Source organism: Conger conger, chromosome 14, assembly GCF_963514075.1.
Source record: "Conger conger chromosome 14, fConCon1.1, whole genome shotgun sequence".
Taxonomy (NCBI): domain Eukaryota; kingdom Metazoa; phylum Chordata; class Actinopteri; order Anguilliformes; family Congridae; genus Conger; species Conger conger.
In genome coordinates this window covers 17371771-17389791 of record NC_083773.1, presented here as the reverse complement: position 1 = coordinate 17389791, position 18021 = coordinate 17371771, and the positions used below count along the sequence as shown (strand labels likewise).

The 18021-nt window shown below is 41.8% G+C and overlaps 1 protein-coding gene across 1 annotated transcript in view; it reads right to left on the bottom strand.

Moving 5' to 3' along the window:
- LOC133110502 (synaptotagmin-2-like) overlaps positions 1–17749 on the bottom strand; it is a 65733-nt gene extending 47984 nt beyond the window's left edge. The window contains exon 1 of the mRNA XM_061220671.1: positions 17676–17749. The gene's annotated coding sequence lies outside the window, so the exon portion shown is untranslated. The remainder of the gene's footprint in view (positions 1–17675) is intronic.
- Between the last annotated feature and the right edge of the window lie 272 nt (positions 17750–18021).

The window sequence follows — 18021 nt, the reverse complement described above, 5'->3', positions numbered from 1 at the left end:
ACTAAAGCCAAACAGCATGATTTAATGAGAAAACATACCCCAGGGAATGTGCTTGGCCTGTATGAATCAGCTTTTATTCCGGGGGTCAACTATTTGCTGTGTGTTTGTACATGCATCTAAACACTGGGTTTAATTTCTAAATTCTGGTGGAACTTGTTTCTGCCTGAACAATGAGACTGTCTGGACATGCATATTAAACATTTAAGGATGACGCTGACCCCCAAACGTGATGATTTTTCAGAGAAGCGCTTTAAGCTGGGACAGCAGAGGTTTGGAGCCACAAATTCTTCCGGAAAGCCTCAGAGCACTAAAGTAATTACCGAAAACTGAGAGGAGTCGGAGAACAGCGCTGACATAATAGGGGACGTGACCTGCACCATGACAATCCCCACAATACACAAGTATTGATTCCTCTCCGCTTTGAAATATTGAGGGTATTAAGGCACATTTAGGTTCGGAAGCCCAAAAGCCTCCACGGAATGAGGGAATTACAGGCAGGGAATCCGGAAACAGCAGCATCCAGGAACTCTCAAATGAATGGCCTTATTGGACTAACTTTCTGCAGTTTTAGGGGCTTAATTTAGCAAGACTTCACCCATATTCTTGTTATTTCAAGCAATGTCTCCAACTGTGATTGCATTCAATAACCTGAGGGCTTTGTGGTAATTAAGTGGAAGATCAGATCTGAAATAGAGGGAGTCTCTTTCACTTGAAATATAACTTAAAACCTGACCTGATGATGTTACATGTTATGTTTCACACATTTCCCTGGAAAGAGAAAAAAGTTATTTCTTCTAAAAGCGCCAGATAAAACAATGCATACTCACTGAACCATATGAATGCTTAGGATTCTATTCAAATTTCAGTCTTGCATCAAATAAAATACATAGAACTAACCTCTTTTGCAAAGGAAATGGTTGTATGCACTGTTCTACTGGTGTAAAGCAGATTAGAGCCATATCGGTACATAGAAATACCAGACGTTAGGAAATCAGCAAAATAAATTTTGTACTATTTATCTTTCTCTCGATCAAAAAGACAATCCAATAAGTAAATTAAAACACCCCCTAGCTAACGGAGAGGTCTGAAATCCACCCAGACCTCCCACGGTCCTCCTCTGCAGTTGTCTGCTATAGACAAGATGGGTAGTGAGCATGCAACTGTTTTACTAATTTTAGAGAGTATTAGTAATACCAATGTTACATAGTGAAACAACAAGTTTAGAAATTAGCTTCTCAAATCTAGCTTCTTTTCACAAACAATTAATTTTTTCCATCCTTTTTGGTGAGGAAACTGGCAACAGGAATAAACAGACTGGAGCAAATGAAAAGAAAATTACATGGATTGGACACAAATTTGTGAAATTGGCGGAAAATTTCAATTGCAACTTTCATTTATTTATCAGGGGTGTCCGAAATCCATTCCAGATCTTTCCACCCAATTTAACCCCTGAGCATAGCTGAACAAGGTACTTAACTTGAATTATCTGAGTCATGGTAAATACAGGTTAAGCCAGTCTGTTCAAGGGCTTCTGCGAAGCATGTCAATAAATGAATAAATACAGTTCTGTAAAGTTCTGTCCCAATTCTTCCACATACATCACAAGTTCTGCAGCCCTCTGTCCAAACTGTGCTTTTCTACTTTTGGCTGCTGTCACTCATGAGAAACAAGCAGACTGGTGCAAAAAGCGGAAAAGCTAGTGTGCACAGGACAGCAGAAATATGGGTCTAGTATCTCATGGGACAGGGCAGGACAGGGGTGGGATGGGGCTGTGGTGGGACTGGGGAGAGGAGGGGAGAGCAGGATGGGGAGTTCTGAGGTCATGCCCAAGTCTTCTCTGTTTCCCATCGTGTTTAATGTGGCTGTACACTCTGAGCTGCGCATGCCTGAGAGACCTTTAAACCCCCTCAGAGTGGAGAAGTGTGGACCTGAATAAAACGCAGCGGACAAGTGTGGACCTAAATGAAACATAGTGGATAAGTGTGGTGCTAAATGAAACACAGCGGATAAGTGTGGACCTAAATGAAACAGTGGATAAGTGTGGACCTAAATGAAACAGAGGATAAGTGTGGACCTAAATAAAATACAGTGGATAAGTGTGGACCTAAATTAAACACAGAGGATAAGTGTAGACCTAAATGAAACACAGAGGGTAAGTGTGGTCCTAAATGAAACACAGTGGATAAGTGTGGACCTAAATGAAACACAGAGGATAAGTGTGGACCTAAATAAAACACAGTGGATAAGTGTAGACCTAAATGAAACACAGAGGGTAAGTGTTGTCCTAAATGAAACACAGTGGATAAGTGTGGACCTAAATGAAACACAGTGGATAAGTGTGGACCTAAATGAAACACAATGGATAAGTGTGGACCTAAATGAAACACAGTGGATAAGTGTGGACCTAAATTAAACATAGTGGATAAGTGTGGACCTAAATGAAACACAGTGGATAAGTGTGGACCTAAATGAAACATAGTGGATAAGTGTGGTCCTAAATGAAACACAATGGATAAGTGTGGACCTAAATGAAACACAGAGGGTAAGTGTGGTCCTAAATGAAACACAGTGGATAATTGTGGTCCTAAATGAAACAGTGGATAAGTATGGTCTTAAATGAAACACAGTGGATAAGTGTGGACCTAAATGAAACAGTGGATAAGTGTGGACCTAAATGAAACACAGTGGATAAGTGTGGACCTAAATGAAACACAGAGGATAAGTGTGGTCCTAAATGAAACACAGTGGATAAGTGTGGTCCTGAATTAAACACACTGGAAAAGAGTAGACCTGAATGAAACCTAGTGAGTTTGACTTAAACAGTGAAACTGCATCAGCACCCCATGAGCAGGATCAAACGCTGTAGCACAATGCCAAGTCATCTCATTTCTCTCCCTCAGTTTACAGCAATATGGACCTTTTCATCTGGAAAGTGTGATATATAGGGTTTCATAAAATCCATATTGGCCTTTTCTCGATTCCATTTTCTGAATGCAATTGTTGGAAATGTGCCATTCGATAACAGATTTATCTACATTATTTAAATGCACTTTGACACTGCAGATGCAGTAGTGTGCACACTCATATGCACGCACGTACGCGCACACAAGCACACACACACACACACACATACGCAAGCATGCGGCCACATGCTCACACACGCAGGCACACACACTGCTTGAGGCTGAATGGGTTCCTCTTGTTTACTTTAATACTATTTTCAGGCTTCATACGATATTGAAGCTGCTTTTCTCAGTATCAGCGCACAGTTGCAGTGATATGCAGTGATGCAGCGATGAGTCAGGAGCATGAGAGCATGGCACAGGGTCAATTTGTTCCATCTGTCTGAGAAATGCAGACTCTGCATGTGTGTGTATGCAAAAACATGTACAGTCAGGTCCATAAATATTGGGACATCTACACAATTCTCATCTTTCTGGCTCTATACACCACCACAATGGATTTGAAATTAAACGAACAAGATGTGCTTTAACTGCAGACTTTCAGCTTTAATTTGAGGGTATTTACATCCGAATCAGGTGAACGGTGTAGGAATTACAACAGTTTGTATATGTGCCTCCCACTTTTTAAGGGACCAAAAGTAATGGGACAAACTAACAATCATAAATCAAACTTTCACTTTTTAATACTTGGTTGCAAATCCTTTGCAGCCAATTACAGCCTGAAGTCTGGAACGCATAGACATCACAAGATGTTGGGTTTCATCCCTGGTGATGCTCTGCCAGTCCTCTACTGCAACTGTCTTCAGTTCCTGCTTGGGGCATTTTCCCTTCAGTTTTGTCGTCAGCAAGTGAAATGCATGTTCAATCGGATTCAGGTCAGGTGATTGACTTGGCCATTGCACAACATTCCACTTCTTTCGCAGTGTGCTTCGGGTCATTGTCCATCTGTACTGTGAAGCGCCGGCCAATGAGTTCTGAAGCATTTGGCTGTATATTAGCAGATAATATTGCCCGAAACACTTCAGAATTCATCCTGCTGCTTTTGTCAGCAGTCACATCATCAATAAATACAAGGGAACCAGTTCCATTGGCAGCCATACATGCCCACGCCATGACACTACCACCACCATGCTTCACTGATGAGGTGGTATGTTTTGGATCATGAGCAGTTCCTTTCCTTCTCCATACTCTTCTCTTCCCATCATTGGTCTTCCTGTTTTTGAGGCTCACCAATGGTTTACATATTGTAGTGAACCCTCTGTATTCACTCTGGTGAAGTCTTCTCTTGATTGTTGACTTTGACACACATACACCTACCTCCTGGAGAGTGTTCTTGATCTGGCCAACTGTTGTGAACGGGTTTTTCTTCACCAGGGAAATAATTCTTCTGTCATCCACCACAGTTGTTTTCCGTGGTCTTCTGGGTCTTTTGGTATTGCTGAGCTCACTGGTGCGTTCTTTCTTTTTAAGAATGTTCCAAACAGTTGATTTGGCCGCACCTAATGTTTTTGCTATCTCTCTGATGGGTTTGTTTTGATTTTTCAGCCTAATGATGGCTTGCTTCACTGATAGTGACAGCTCTTGGATCTCATTTTGAAAGTTGACAGCAACAGATTCCAAATGCAAATAGCACACTTGAAATGAACTCTAGACCTTTTATCTGCTTGTAAGTCAGTCATAAGTAACATTTGGTCTCATGCGCTAGTCAGCTTGCTGACTTCCCCCTCCCGGAGCATGCATTGTTAGCCCCCACCTTTTGGCACACACGCCTGTGGGGGAGAGCTAGAGAAGGATTCCTGGAGCCCCCCTTTTCTCACATTCCTTACAGGTTAGAGCACAGGAATACTGGTGATGGCATAAAGATGTTTCATGATAATCCCAGGTCAGAATATAGTTATGTTTGGTGTTATTCTGATTGGTTCAGTGCGACTGGTGTAATGGTCTAGTTTTTGTAACAGTCTACCTTTGATATCATAACCATTCAGGAGCCGAGGGGAAACTGGGCAAAGGCTGTCTTTGTAGAAGCCATGTGTTTTAGCCCCCTGACCACTGCCTGGCTGTAAATTACAGACTCACTTTTAGGGTCAAGAACTAAGGCCTGGATTTCGGAGATAAGGAGAAGAAACCAAGCAATCTGGGTTGTGTCTCCTTTCCTTTCATTCACCCAAATCAGGTTTATCCAAAAGGTATATTACCATGAGAGGCACAAATACATATTTACAGCATAATGCAGTTATCCCAAGTACAGCATTCATAGATATGATGGGGCGGCCTGTAGCGTAGTGTTTAAGGTCAGGAAGGGCTGCCATTTGTGAGGGGCCTGAGAGCTGGGGTTTCTGGTCAATGTTGTTTAAACTAGATTTGGTGAGTGTCAGGCCGAAGGAGATAAGGGGAAGATGTTTTAGTTGAGGGGTCAATAAATCATGGGAATCGTGACCGACTACCAGAGCACCTCCAAGGGGGAAGACTCCGGACAATGCCACAGTGCCCTCATTTGGGATTAAATATTCAAAACTGCTATTATGATAGTAAATAGACCCGGTAAAACTTTGAAAACATTGTCCCTGTGATCCTTGTATTATTGCATTAAGTCTTATGTAATGGTAACAGGAATTGCATGTAAAATGGATAATCAGGAGGGAAGTTTCATGATAACTGCAACATAATAAAACACAAGGGTAATCTGCTTGGTATGGATGTGATCTGGTAAAATCAAGGAATTGGATGAGATACATTTCATAATATTAAGAATTGTACTGATCCGTGACCTGCCCTATATCCCGCTTACGGCTGGCCTGAAACGGATCAGTACAATTCTTAATATTCTCCGTTCTCAAACGGGGCCATATTGTAAACTTAGTGATTACTATAGTTTTACTCATTATATTCTTAAATAAGAGGATAATAATTAACCCTACTAATATTCCCCCAGCAACATCAGAAGGACAAGCATGCAAAACCCCCTTCGGCCCCCGCTAAATTCTGTCATTGGGTTAGCGTGGGGTTTTACATGCTCCTTGTAAATGAGATAATGAGGGAATAACACACACCTGGCCATGGAACAGCTGAGAAGCCAAATGTCCCATTACTTTTGGTCCCTTAAAAAGTGGGAGGCACATATAGAAACTGTTGTAATTCCTACACCGTTCACCTGATTTGGATGTAAATACCCTCAAATTAAAGCTGAAAGTCTGCAGTTAAAGCATATCTTGTTCGTTTCATTTCAAATCCATTGTGGTGGTGTATAGAGCCAAAAAGAGGAGAATTGTGTCAATGTCCCAATATTTATGGACCTGACTGTAGGTGTCTGCACATGTGTGTGTACGTCTGTGTGTGATGATGTATCGAGAGAGTAGCCTGTGTGTGTGTGCATGTGTGTGTGTGTGTGTTTGTGTGTGTGTGTGTGTGATGTAAGCAGAGAGTAGGCCCTTCCTCAGACACTCCCCACCCCAACAACAGCCCTCCTCTGCAGTGTCTTTCCACCTCAACCCAAGGGCGCCTAAAGTAGGCCAGCCAGACTCATGGCCCAGATGTGCTCTCTCTCTCTCTCTCTCTCTCTTTCTCTCTCTCGCTTGCTTGATCACACACACACACACACACACACACACCCTTTCTCTATCTTTCTCACTAACTCTACCTCACTCACAAATATAGATCCAGGATTCAAAGGGAAATTCATTCACCCTGAACCTCTGGAAACCAGCTGTTCAACACGACACATCTGGGTCATCTTGAATGAATAGCGGGGAATGGCCTTTCAAACAGGGAAGTGAGGATTGAGTAACTGACCAACTTGGTGTGGCTAGCTTCCACTTCACTAGGAGGGGCAGCCTATAGCGTAGTGGTTAAGGTAAATGACTGGGACAGGCAAGGTTGGTGGTTCTAATCCCGGTGTAGCCACAATAAGACCCACGCAGGCGTTGGGCCCTTCAGCAAGGCCGTTGAGCCCTGCATTGCTCCAGGGGAGGATTGTCTCCTGCTTAGTCAAATCAACTGTATGTCGCTCTGGATGAGAGCGTCTGCCAAAATGCCAATTATGGTTCCTCTTGCTCTCAGCTGTGTCAGTATTACTAGCTACAAATCTACATATCTCTCACCATTACTGACACCCATTCCGAAAAATCATTAGCTGACAAAAGAACACACAGGCGTCCTTGCACATTTTCCTGTTTTTTGGTTAACCTTAGCTTTAAGCATTAAAGAACAATTCAAAGTTAAAAGCCACATGACATGTACATAAGTGCTTGAAACATGTGAAGAATAATGAATACTGTCCAATTAAAGAACAATTGTAATACACTGGATTTATTTAACTGAGATATTTTGTCATTCCAGTTTAAGATATAGTTACAATACAGACATGCAGATAAAGTCACTTAAAAAACCATTTTGAACCTTAATTTAAACATTTTAATTTTGAACATTGCAAAAGCTTGCTCAATTGATTTATACATTTCCATGTTAAAAAATTAATAAATGACACAATAGCAATAGTTGCTTCATTGTCCTGAAGGCAGAGGCCTTGCATGTCTCTGACAGGCAGCTCTCAGCCCACAGACATTACGGCTATAATCGTTCAAGAAAAAGATGATGATACAATTCATTGAACCCCATGGGGTAATTTGTCCTCAGCATTTTACCCATCCTAGTTACTTGAGAGCAGTGGGCAGCCACAGTGCAGCACCCAGGAAGTAAGGTGGGGTTGAGGGCCTTGCTCAAGGGCCCAACAGTTGTGCAGATCTTATCGTGGCTACACCGAGGCTTGAACCTCCAACCTTGTGGCTTCACAGTCATGTACCTTAGCCACTAGGCTACAGGCCCTCAGGGCGTATTGGAGGGGGGCGAGGAATTTTTTTTCTCTCAAGTAGAAAATATGACATTGTTTTAAGTTACTGTTTGCTTGACAAGTTACATTTTCTTACCCCACAGTCAAATCTTAAAATAACAGCAGTAAAACTATTATATTATTGTATTTTGTTCGCAAAAAAAGAAAAAGAATAGAAATGAAAGAATTTAAGTCTAAATATATGACTAAAATACTTATGGAGACAGACATATTTTTTGGCTTTTGCTGTGTGGCGCTAGTTAGCACTCAATCCCAAAATGGAGTACTAAGAGCTTTCTTTATTAATTTTTTTTAGCTCTTTCTACGTTCTTGTGGCAGAGATTATATGTACTGTACCACAGGACCTATTGACATAAACAATCACACACATTCAAGCAGTGGACAGAGTCCATGAACACAACATTTACAAAGGAACCGGTGAGAACAGCTTGGCAAGGCTCTTGTGAGAACAGCTTGACACATCTTCTGAAAGTGTGTTTTTGACACATCTTCTGAAAGTGTGTTTCCCTTCTAAAGCAAAGATATAAACTCAAGGTTTATAGAAGGCCTGTATGGGCCAGCTTTACTTGCACTGAAAACATCATTATTTCTGAAGGGGACTATCACCTACATAACCAGACATAGTAGCCTAATACTTGTATAATAACACAAGATTCTGCTATGCTTCAGTAACACACTGTAAATAGTTTGAGCGCAACACATTTACTCTTGTAAATATGTGCAAATCAGATACAGAACAGTTGCTGTGGGCTGATTCGTTTAACAAACTCAATATTTATTTTATGTCCCCATTTTTTATTTCTCACACCAAATTTCTGATATTTAACGATACTCATTTGCCTGTGCATATTATGCGCTGATGAGTATTTTAAGTATTTTTTCTTGTTATTCTTCAGTTCTTAAGAGATTAGTCACTGACCAATCAACTGTCAGGGAAGACACTATCTACTGAAACACGGACCAATCAGCTAGTCGGGAAAATACTGTCCACTGAGTCACTGACCAATCAGGTAGTGGGGAAGATATTGTGCACTGAGTCACTGACTAATCAGCTAGTGGGGATGACACCTTCCACTGAGTCACTGACCAATCAGCTGGTGGGGAAACTTATAGAACTGGGATTTATTACCAGTATCAGTTAGCTATATTCTGCAAGCTCAAAGGTCTCTCACACAACTGGGCTAATTTCACAAACTTTTCATCTTTCCAAGCCAAAATAATATCCATCCCACTATAGCAGGAGCATATCCACTGGGGTGGCCAGGGTGGTTCCTCTGGAATTTGATTGGCTACCCCAGGTGTCACCCTACAGTATTTTTCCACCATTACATTACATTACATTACATTAATGGCATTTGGCAGACACTCTTATCCACAGCAATGTACATTAAGCGGGAGACAATCCTCCCCTGGAGCAATGCAGCGTTAAGGGCCTTGCTCAAGGGCCCAATGACTGTGGGGATCTTATTGTGGCTACACTGGGGATCGAACCACCGAGCGTGCGTGTCCCAGTCATATACCTTAAACACTACGCTACAGGCCTTCAGTTAGCCCAGTTTCTGATGCAAGTGACCCAGGCCTACAGAATCATTTTAGAAAAAATAGTTTTGTTTTGCCCCAGTGATTTCATCTTTATGGAAAAACATTGTACATAACTTCTCTCTTTCCTTTTTTCTCCTTGGGATGCTGAGCATTCAAATTAAATCATATATCAAAGGAAAAGCAAAGGCAGGGTTCAGAGCAGACTCCATTTTGTTTCTACTGTGTCACTACTTTGAAAGCTTGGATTGGCAAAATACTGTATCTCTGTTATTATGTGGAGTCATCTAGGAGTCTGCACATAAATGTTCATTTTCCTCTGAGGGTCCACAAATGTAACAATATTTTCAGAAATGATAATAAAAAATGAAATGCTATAGATCACCACTGGAAAAGTTACAAACATTTTCTGAGCAAAGTCGACCGTATACTTAACAGAGTTAATCTCTGAATCTGTTGAGATGATTCAGATTAGAATTGCCTTTTTTTCTGACCAGTACAAGAGCTGGAACGTCCAGAAAGAGGCTGATTTTAAAATAAATGCAGTTCATTCTGAGAGCCTTGCCCATGTTTAATATTTATACTCTGTTTCTAAGTAATGGAAGAGCCCTGGGAATTCTTCACAGAAGCCAGAGAAACATCTTTGTGCTGACAGCCCAAAAGTCAGCGTACATCTCCAGGAATAGATAGCGTATTGGTATTCCAGTGGAGAAGACATCAGATACAGGAGAGGGGGACTGGAAGTTTGATTTGAAATGGAAGTGAGAGAGAGAGTGAGAGAGTGTGTGTTTATAAGAGACGGGGGATGTGAGTGAATGAGACAGAGTAAGACAGAAACAGGGATAGACAGACAAAAAGAAAGAAAGAAAGAAAGAGACAGGGAAAGAGTGAGACAGAGCTGGTCAGAGAGATAGAGACAAAGAATTGTTAGCTGGCTTTTTTATGGCTTTGGTTATTTATGTGTTTATTTGTGCATGTATTATTATTTTCCCCCAATGTACTGTTTTAATCGTGTCTTATATGTTATTATTGTAAATTGTTTAATTGTGAATTTCTTTGGCAATGTTGTTACATAAAGCATTATTTAACTGATAGAGAAGGAGTGATGGAGAGACAGGCAGGAGAAAGAGTGAGACAGAATCTGAGAGACAGACATAGACACAGAGGGAGAAAGAAACAAAGAAGGAGACAAGCAAAGAGAGAAAGAGAGTGGTTGACCACTAAGATTATATTCCTTTTATTTATTCATTTATACATATATTTTTCTTTTTTTCCCCCATTTTTTCTGTCTGTTTGTCTGTCAGTCTGTGCCGTCACAAGTCAGACAGGCAAACAGACAGGCAGACAGACAGACAGACAGACAGGCAGTCAGACAGACAGACAGACAGATAGGCAGTCAGACAGAGAGACACAGTGCGGGTGAGATTGCTCTGAGCAGTAGCAGGATAAATGGTGAATGGTGTCTGTGTGGTCACAGGTAGGACAGTCCTGCCACTCTATGGGGGGGGGGGGGGGGAGTAAATGACTTTGATGCAGACGGACACCTGTATTTCACACAGGTCTGAAAGAAGACCTGCAGCTCCAGCTCAGGACCTCTGCAGCATGTAATGTACTGTGTGTACCTGTGCTGATGATTAGAGCTAACGCAAGGCTCCAGAGGCTGCAGTCTTCCTTCTCCTCCTCTTCCTCCTACCCCTAAACGAGGGCTGAAACAGGCCAGGCTCTGAGCATATCACACGTGTGTCTACTCGCATAAGAGTCAAGCCCCTCACCCCCCTGCGTCTCGGGCTGTTAGAAAATGCAGCGTGTGTCTTTAAGAAGGAAAGGACCCAGCTCAGCTGCAGTACAGAGGAAGCCCGAAGAAACTCGATGCAGCAGAAACGGCACAACTGCACATTCTCACAGAGAGATCACTGCTCTACAAAGCAGCACTGACCACAGACATACAATATGCTTCAGGGGATACACATCATGATTAACCCCTGAAGACGTCTGTCTGTACGGTAAAGGACATTGTTGAGAAATACATCTGGATCTAGCAATCACTTGTGATTTAACCCAAAGACTGCAACATGTCTATTGTTTTATTTTCATGTACAGTAGAAGCAGATTTATCGGCGGTATTAAAAGGTTTGAAAAAGGGCCTGAAGGCACAGCACACTGCCTCTCTGTGTGTGATACTGTATAACCCCCATGCTCCTCCCCTCTCCCCTCCCCTGGATTAATTATGCAGCATACTGCAGCACTCTGAGTCTGGGCCGCAGTCATGACTCTCTCTCCTCCTCCGTCCTCCGCGCTCTGTCTCTCCCTCCCTCCCTTTCTCTCTCTCACTTGCTTGCTCGCTCTCCTTCTCTCTTGGTCCCTCTCTCTCTCTCTTGGTCTCCCTCACTCTCTCTCCCTCCCTTTCTCTCTTTCGCTCATTCTCCTGCTCTCTCAATCTCCTTCTCGCTCTCCCCTGCTCTCTCTCTCTTCATCCTGGCTGCGGATTCTCTCTCTCCATCTCCCTCGCTCTCTCCATTGTAGGTGCAGGCTAGGCTACGGATCCTCTCTCCCCCCCTCTCTCTCCCTCTCTCTCTCTCTCTCCCTCCCTCGCGGGTCAGTAATGGAGGGGCTCCAGAGCTCCACGCTTCCCTGGGCAGTACGCCGCAGTCTCTCTCTCTCACACTGTGTGCCCGAGCCTCTCTCTGCTAAACAGCCCGTCAGACCCTGTGTCATTCAGGGATGGGCAGGCCAGTACACTCCCACATCAGCCTTTTTATCACGCTTTTAATAATATACCTGTAAATAAGCCTGATTCCCATAATGCATCCAGAGTAACACATACAGCGAAAAGGCATTAATCACAGTGGGCACACAGACCTATTCAATTTGGTGCCATGCAAGTTATGTTAGGCTATTCGCTAACGGCACTGACACAATTACAGTGTGTGTTTGCGCTTTGGTAGATTTGTGTTTTTCATGCATAAGTATTCACTGGACTGCAAGATTCCATCTGCAGAGGCTAATAGATACAAATTCTGATTTATTGACAGATATTCAGTCAGTATTGATATGCATGATTTTGTATTAATAAACACTAAGCAGCTCAGTTCACAAAATGTGACTATGGAGTGGCACAAGTCCATATAAGCTGGCCCCTGTCGTGGTTTCCTGCCAAAGTGGCTGGTAGAACAGACAAACCTACCAGCCAGATACAATATACTGTGTTCACAGATAAAATACCTGGTGTTCAGTTCCCACACTGTGTAATACCCTGAAAGCTATAAACTTAGCTACATGTGTTTGTACAACTTCGTACAAAGATGTAGTAAAATACCACCCTGTGCCGCCGCAATAGGTGAAATTGGTTCAGTAATGTTAGCCTAGCTATCGCTGATCTTGTCCTCATCTCATTCATCAGCTGTGATACTACGGATGCCAGCCTACTACCAGGGGACTAACTAACCAGAAGTCAAACTGAACTGAACACATTTGCTTTACACGTTAAAGCACAATAAGGACATGTGTATCTGGAATGGTTAATGGATCAGTATATATCGGTCCCTGCAGAACTAAGCAAACGATGGGAAGGGGGATAACATTAGCTGTGAAAGTCAAGCAAAGTGGCTTGCTCACAATAGTTTGCTTTGCTTGGAAGGTAACGCAACTTAGCTTGCTGCCCAGATGTACACACATTTTATATTCTGACTTAACTAATATTTTAAAGGTACAATAGGTAACGTTTTTGGGTTAAAACATTGTCACAAGACCATTGTAAATCCCTTCCTATCATTGAAAAAGGCGCACTGGCATGTTGACTCTGCCTGTGTATTCTGGTTTCAAAATATACATTTGACGGCCCGACACTCCACCAAAACATTGTATAACTGTACAATAATACAGTGGTTCTAATTGCCACAGCCAATGGCGTTTCAACGTCAGCGCGTTTACAGAGAAGGGGGAGGGATAAACAGTGTTGTGGTTTGAAGGTGTTTATTGCTGCTATTCCTCTCTTGACTGTTCGAAGTAAAAAATTATCTATTGTACCTTCAAAATTACAGTGTTAAAATCACGTATCGCTACAATGGGCAAAATCTGTTAGCTAATGGTAACATAATTTTTTGTTGTGAGCCGGGAGCAGCAGCGAGCTACGTGGCTAATTCAGAATCAAGCACAAGCGCTGTTGACTAACTTAGCTGCTAACACCTAGCAGTAACATCCCATTTACATCACATCGTGACTGAACCAGCGTTAAGAAAAGTTACTATATTAGATATATTAGTACTATGTTAAATACAAACATGCACACAACAATGCATTTGATCAATTAATGACACATTTTCCACAATGAAAAGCAAGATATAGTTTTAAACTACACACATTTCATGATCAAGTTCTTCCAAACAACCTTCCATCAATCAAAACTGCTCATTTCAGGGTGTGATTGAAAAATGTATAATTAACTGCAGTTAAATCTGAAAGGTCTGCAGGTACATTTTTCAACAATAAAATTTTTTTTTTAAACTACAACATACACAGGGACCTTGAGTGCCTAGCACTACTGGTTTTCCACCCATTACATTACATGACATTATTGGCATTTGGCAGACGCTCTTATCCAGAGCGACGTACAGTTGATTAGATTAAGCAGGAGACAATCCTCCCCCTGGAGCAATGCAGGGCACAACGGCTGTGCTGATCTTATTGTGGCTACACTGGGATTAGAACCACCGACCTTGCATGTCCTAGTCATTTACCTTAACCACTATGCTACAGGGAGTCGGGTGTGAACACCCTCTCTTTACCTGGGAGTCAGGTGTGAAGACAGTCTGGCCAATCAGTAGCACTAATTACCCAGGAGAAAAGAAAACCAGGATCTGGACTTAGATTTGACGGCCAGAGTTGATGACCTCTGAACTATTCAATGCATTAAAGTACATGTTTATACTTGATCTGACACTAATCTGTATTTGAAAATCAAACCTTGTTAAAAGAAATCATGAAAAATAATTATTTTTCTTTTTCTTTTTTCTTTTTTTTGCCTTCTAATTTGTCAATTATATTTTGACATTATTATTCTTGCCAAAGGAGTCTCATAAAGTCATATTCATATATCAATTCTCATATTCAGCAAATCTGATGAAATGTCTTTGTTTAGTTAATTTATGTAAAATGATGTTAACTATTGTTTATGACAATGTCATAAACTATTAAAAACTGGTAGTGTATTTTTGGTTATTTTTCCAGTGCATCTTTAAACTGATTTCAATAAGTAAAAGTGTAATCACAGTTGCTGTTAGTCCATATGCATCTTTGCTAATAAACAGGATAATTAAAAAACAGCAAAATATCGGTCTGAAACCTTGGCAGATCACAATACTAATCCTCTCTCCCACTTTGGTAATATTTAATATTGTAGAAACTGTATCATCAGAACCTCACATCTTAATAAATTCATTTAATTGAGAATGCATGATTAATTTCATATACCATGATCGTCATATTGGAAAAACTTAATGAACGTGAATACTGCTATAGCAGAAACACTAAATTGAACACGTTTATTCTGTTGGTTTTATTGTATTTAAAGGTAATGTGTTAGATTCCATTTAAAATGCTATACAGTAACAGTAATAACAGCGTGGAAAGACAGACTTTAAAATAAGCTAAGAGTATCCTGTATACAAATTTTAAAGATCAAACTGATATCCGGCCCTGGTTTTATTTTCTCCCAGGTAATTTGCTGAACTCTCAAACAATTAGAGCTACTGTCGCCAAACTATCTTCACACCTAACTCCCAGGTAAAGGGAGGGTGGAAAAGCAGCCCCCGAGTACTGTGATTTGATGATCCCTGCTTTACCCCCACATATCCTGGCCACTTATTTTTAAATGAGATCAGTGTCAAGGGTTTACTGTTCCTTCATGCCATCAATTTCATCAACACTTCTTCTTAATCACACGGCACGTTTGTTTAATTTTCATAAAATTGTATTGCCACAGTGCAGACCCAAATAGGGCTGAAATGAGACTGCCACGTTGGGTCAGAATTTTGGGACGGCATCAGATGAGAAGCAACACGATTCAATTTCACGATCCATCGAGCAGACTGCCTTCCGCCTAAGACGCGTTTCCCCAAATGCGGGGAACAAGGAGCGGAGAGTTCCCCTGAGGAGCTCTCCAGACTGCGGGCTCCTGACAGACCTCCATTTTCCTACTCATAAACCAGCTATAAAAACACAAATCTAGCGCATCCTCCACCTTCTCCCAGCAACACAGTGTCATCTGAGCATTAGGAAAACCACGCTGGCAGTTTTAGAGGGTACGGTTTTTAAAAGCATGGCCAAAACCTTCGCACACAACATCAGTGGCGCAATCGCATTAAAGCCCCTTGGGTTCTGAGCATCAATAACTGCATGTTTTTTCGACCAGCTCACTGCCACTACGCTGGTGATTAGGAAATCCTCCACTGATAAAAAAGAAACATAAATTATTTTCCATGCTGGGTCCCCACTGGTCACGCTCAGTCACGGTGATCTATCAGAGAGGCTCCACACAGTTTCTCTTCTTCAATTATCTTGATGAAGCATCAGCCTGGCCCATTCCCCCAGTGGAGCGGTGTAACGTGACACCTCTTCCACAACAGCATGTGGTGGGGCCATCCCATCCTCCCAAGCTGGTATGCTCTGGGTGATTATTCTTGAGATTCACTTAGGTGCCTCCCTTACAACAAACTCTAATTCCACTTTAATCGTAATTGGACAGCTGTTAAGATTTCTTGGTCTTCACTGTCCAGTACATACATTCATTCGGTATTGATAAAAAAACAGCAAAGACTGTTACCCTGACTCCACTAAGCCTTCACTCCAACCAAATTCATATTTCAGTTTCTGGAGAAGGAAATAGCACCCACTAATGGATGAACCATTGAACTTGTAAGTAGGGATCTTTCAAGACCACCTGAAATAACAACCAAATCTTTACTCCCAAACTATGTGTTACAGTGTATAGTTAATACTGTGGATTGATGGAGGACAGGAAATAACAATTAAGAACAAGGAAGGGTCATGAACTCATGGTGGGTATAAGTTTGGTGACCCAAAAGGAAGTAAGTGGTTGCTTCAAACATGCTGTTCACCTGCCCAAGACTCCCTTTAGACTGCTGTGGAGTAGATTTTGTGCAAGATACTATCAGATCAATGCAATTGGTTGACCTTCATGACATGCATTGTACTAGCTGGACTGGATTGTTTATAGTTCAGCTGAAATGGGCCATGTTGACCATAGGCTGAGTAATTACACCTCCAGTGTGTCCATTTAAGAGCTTCACTGAGCTTCAGCAGCTGAAACTGGGGACTGACTGCAGCGCTGGCAAACAGCTGTCAAACCAAATCAATTCACTTCTGACTCTTAGAACCTAAACCCATTCGTTTCAATGAAATGTTGCACAAAACATTACTGAAATGTGTGTGTGTGTGGGGGGGGGGGGGGGGGGGGTTAGCAGGCCTGTTTGCTAACCCCCACCACCTATGCCTAGAACTAGCCCTGGATGACTTATAACATTTCCTTCAATCTGGCTATTAAGCTGAATAGATTAAAATAACTGATATGACATAATTCCTCCAGGGCACTTATAATAAACATTTAGTCATGCATTTCTGAGTTACAGATGGCTTGGTGAGAGATCTTTGCGCATTGGGACTATGCTCTGTGTTTTTACTCCACTTGATGTTTCAAAGTTGTTTCTGGACGTTTACCTTAACACAAAATTATCATGCATTACAGCTGGCTTTGCAGTCACCTCCACCTTTGGGGAAACAGTATGATGGATGACCTTCAGCTGGTTCATGTGTACAATTACTGAGTCTCAATTACCTTGCACCTGTGATGCAATGCTTATAAACTCCATCCACCCCAAAATCCTAATCCTGAACCAGCCCCATACTGTACGCTCCTATGCTAGGCAACTGCACAACAGTACATGCCAATGCAGAGCATATACAGAATTCCATGCAGGAAAACCCCATCCATGTCCCTCCAACCACCCTTCCCTGTGCTTGGAGTACTTACAATTCCGCACTGTGCTGTCTCCATGCAGTACTGTACACTGGAAAATGTCTGTGCAAATCTATATCCAGACAATTACCATCCATTTCATTAATTCTAATGAAATACAGCCACTTTGAAAACTAAAACAGTTATTTTACCATACCATATTATTTTATCCTCCCATAAAAAACAATTTTCAGACCACTAAGGCAGCCCATACAGTGCATCAAAAAACTACAATGACCAGAGTTACACACAGGACAGCAATATGCATCCCACCCGTATGGAAACTACAGCTTACCGTGTGAAAAAAGACGTCTGTCCAAGGAAAAAATATATATTTTAAAAAAGATAAAGAAATACTTCTAAGTCCCTTCGGGACACTTTTAGAGACTCTTTAAGGAGGTTAGGGGGAACAATCTTCACTTGAGTATAATTCAGTGCTTTTCTTCTAATCCCTCTTCTTCTTCTATGGTTTTTCCTTTTCTATGGTTTCTTTTTCTTATTCCAAGGTGCAGGTCTTCCCTCGGTTGTGTTCACGCACAGAGCATCTCCGCAGCACAGCCCCGGGCCCGAGTTCTAGCGTTAATGCGTACAGTACGTCAGTGGAGAGACGGGCGTGCATTCTGTGCACTCAGATGCACTGC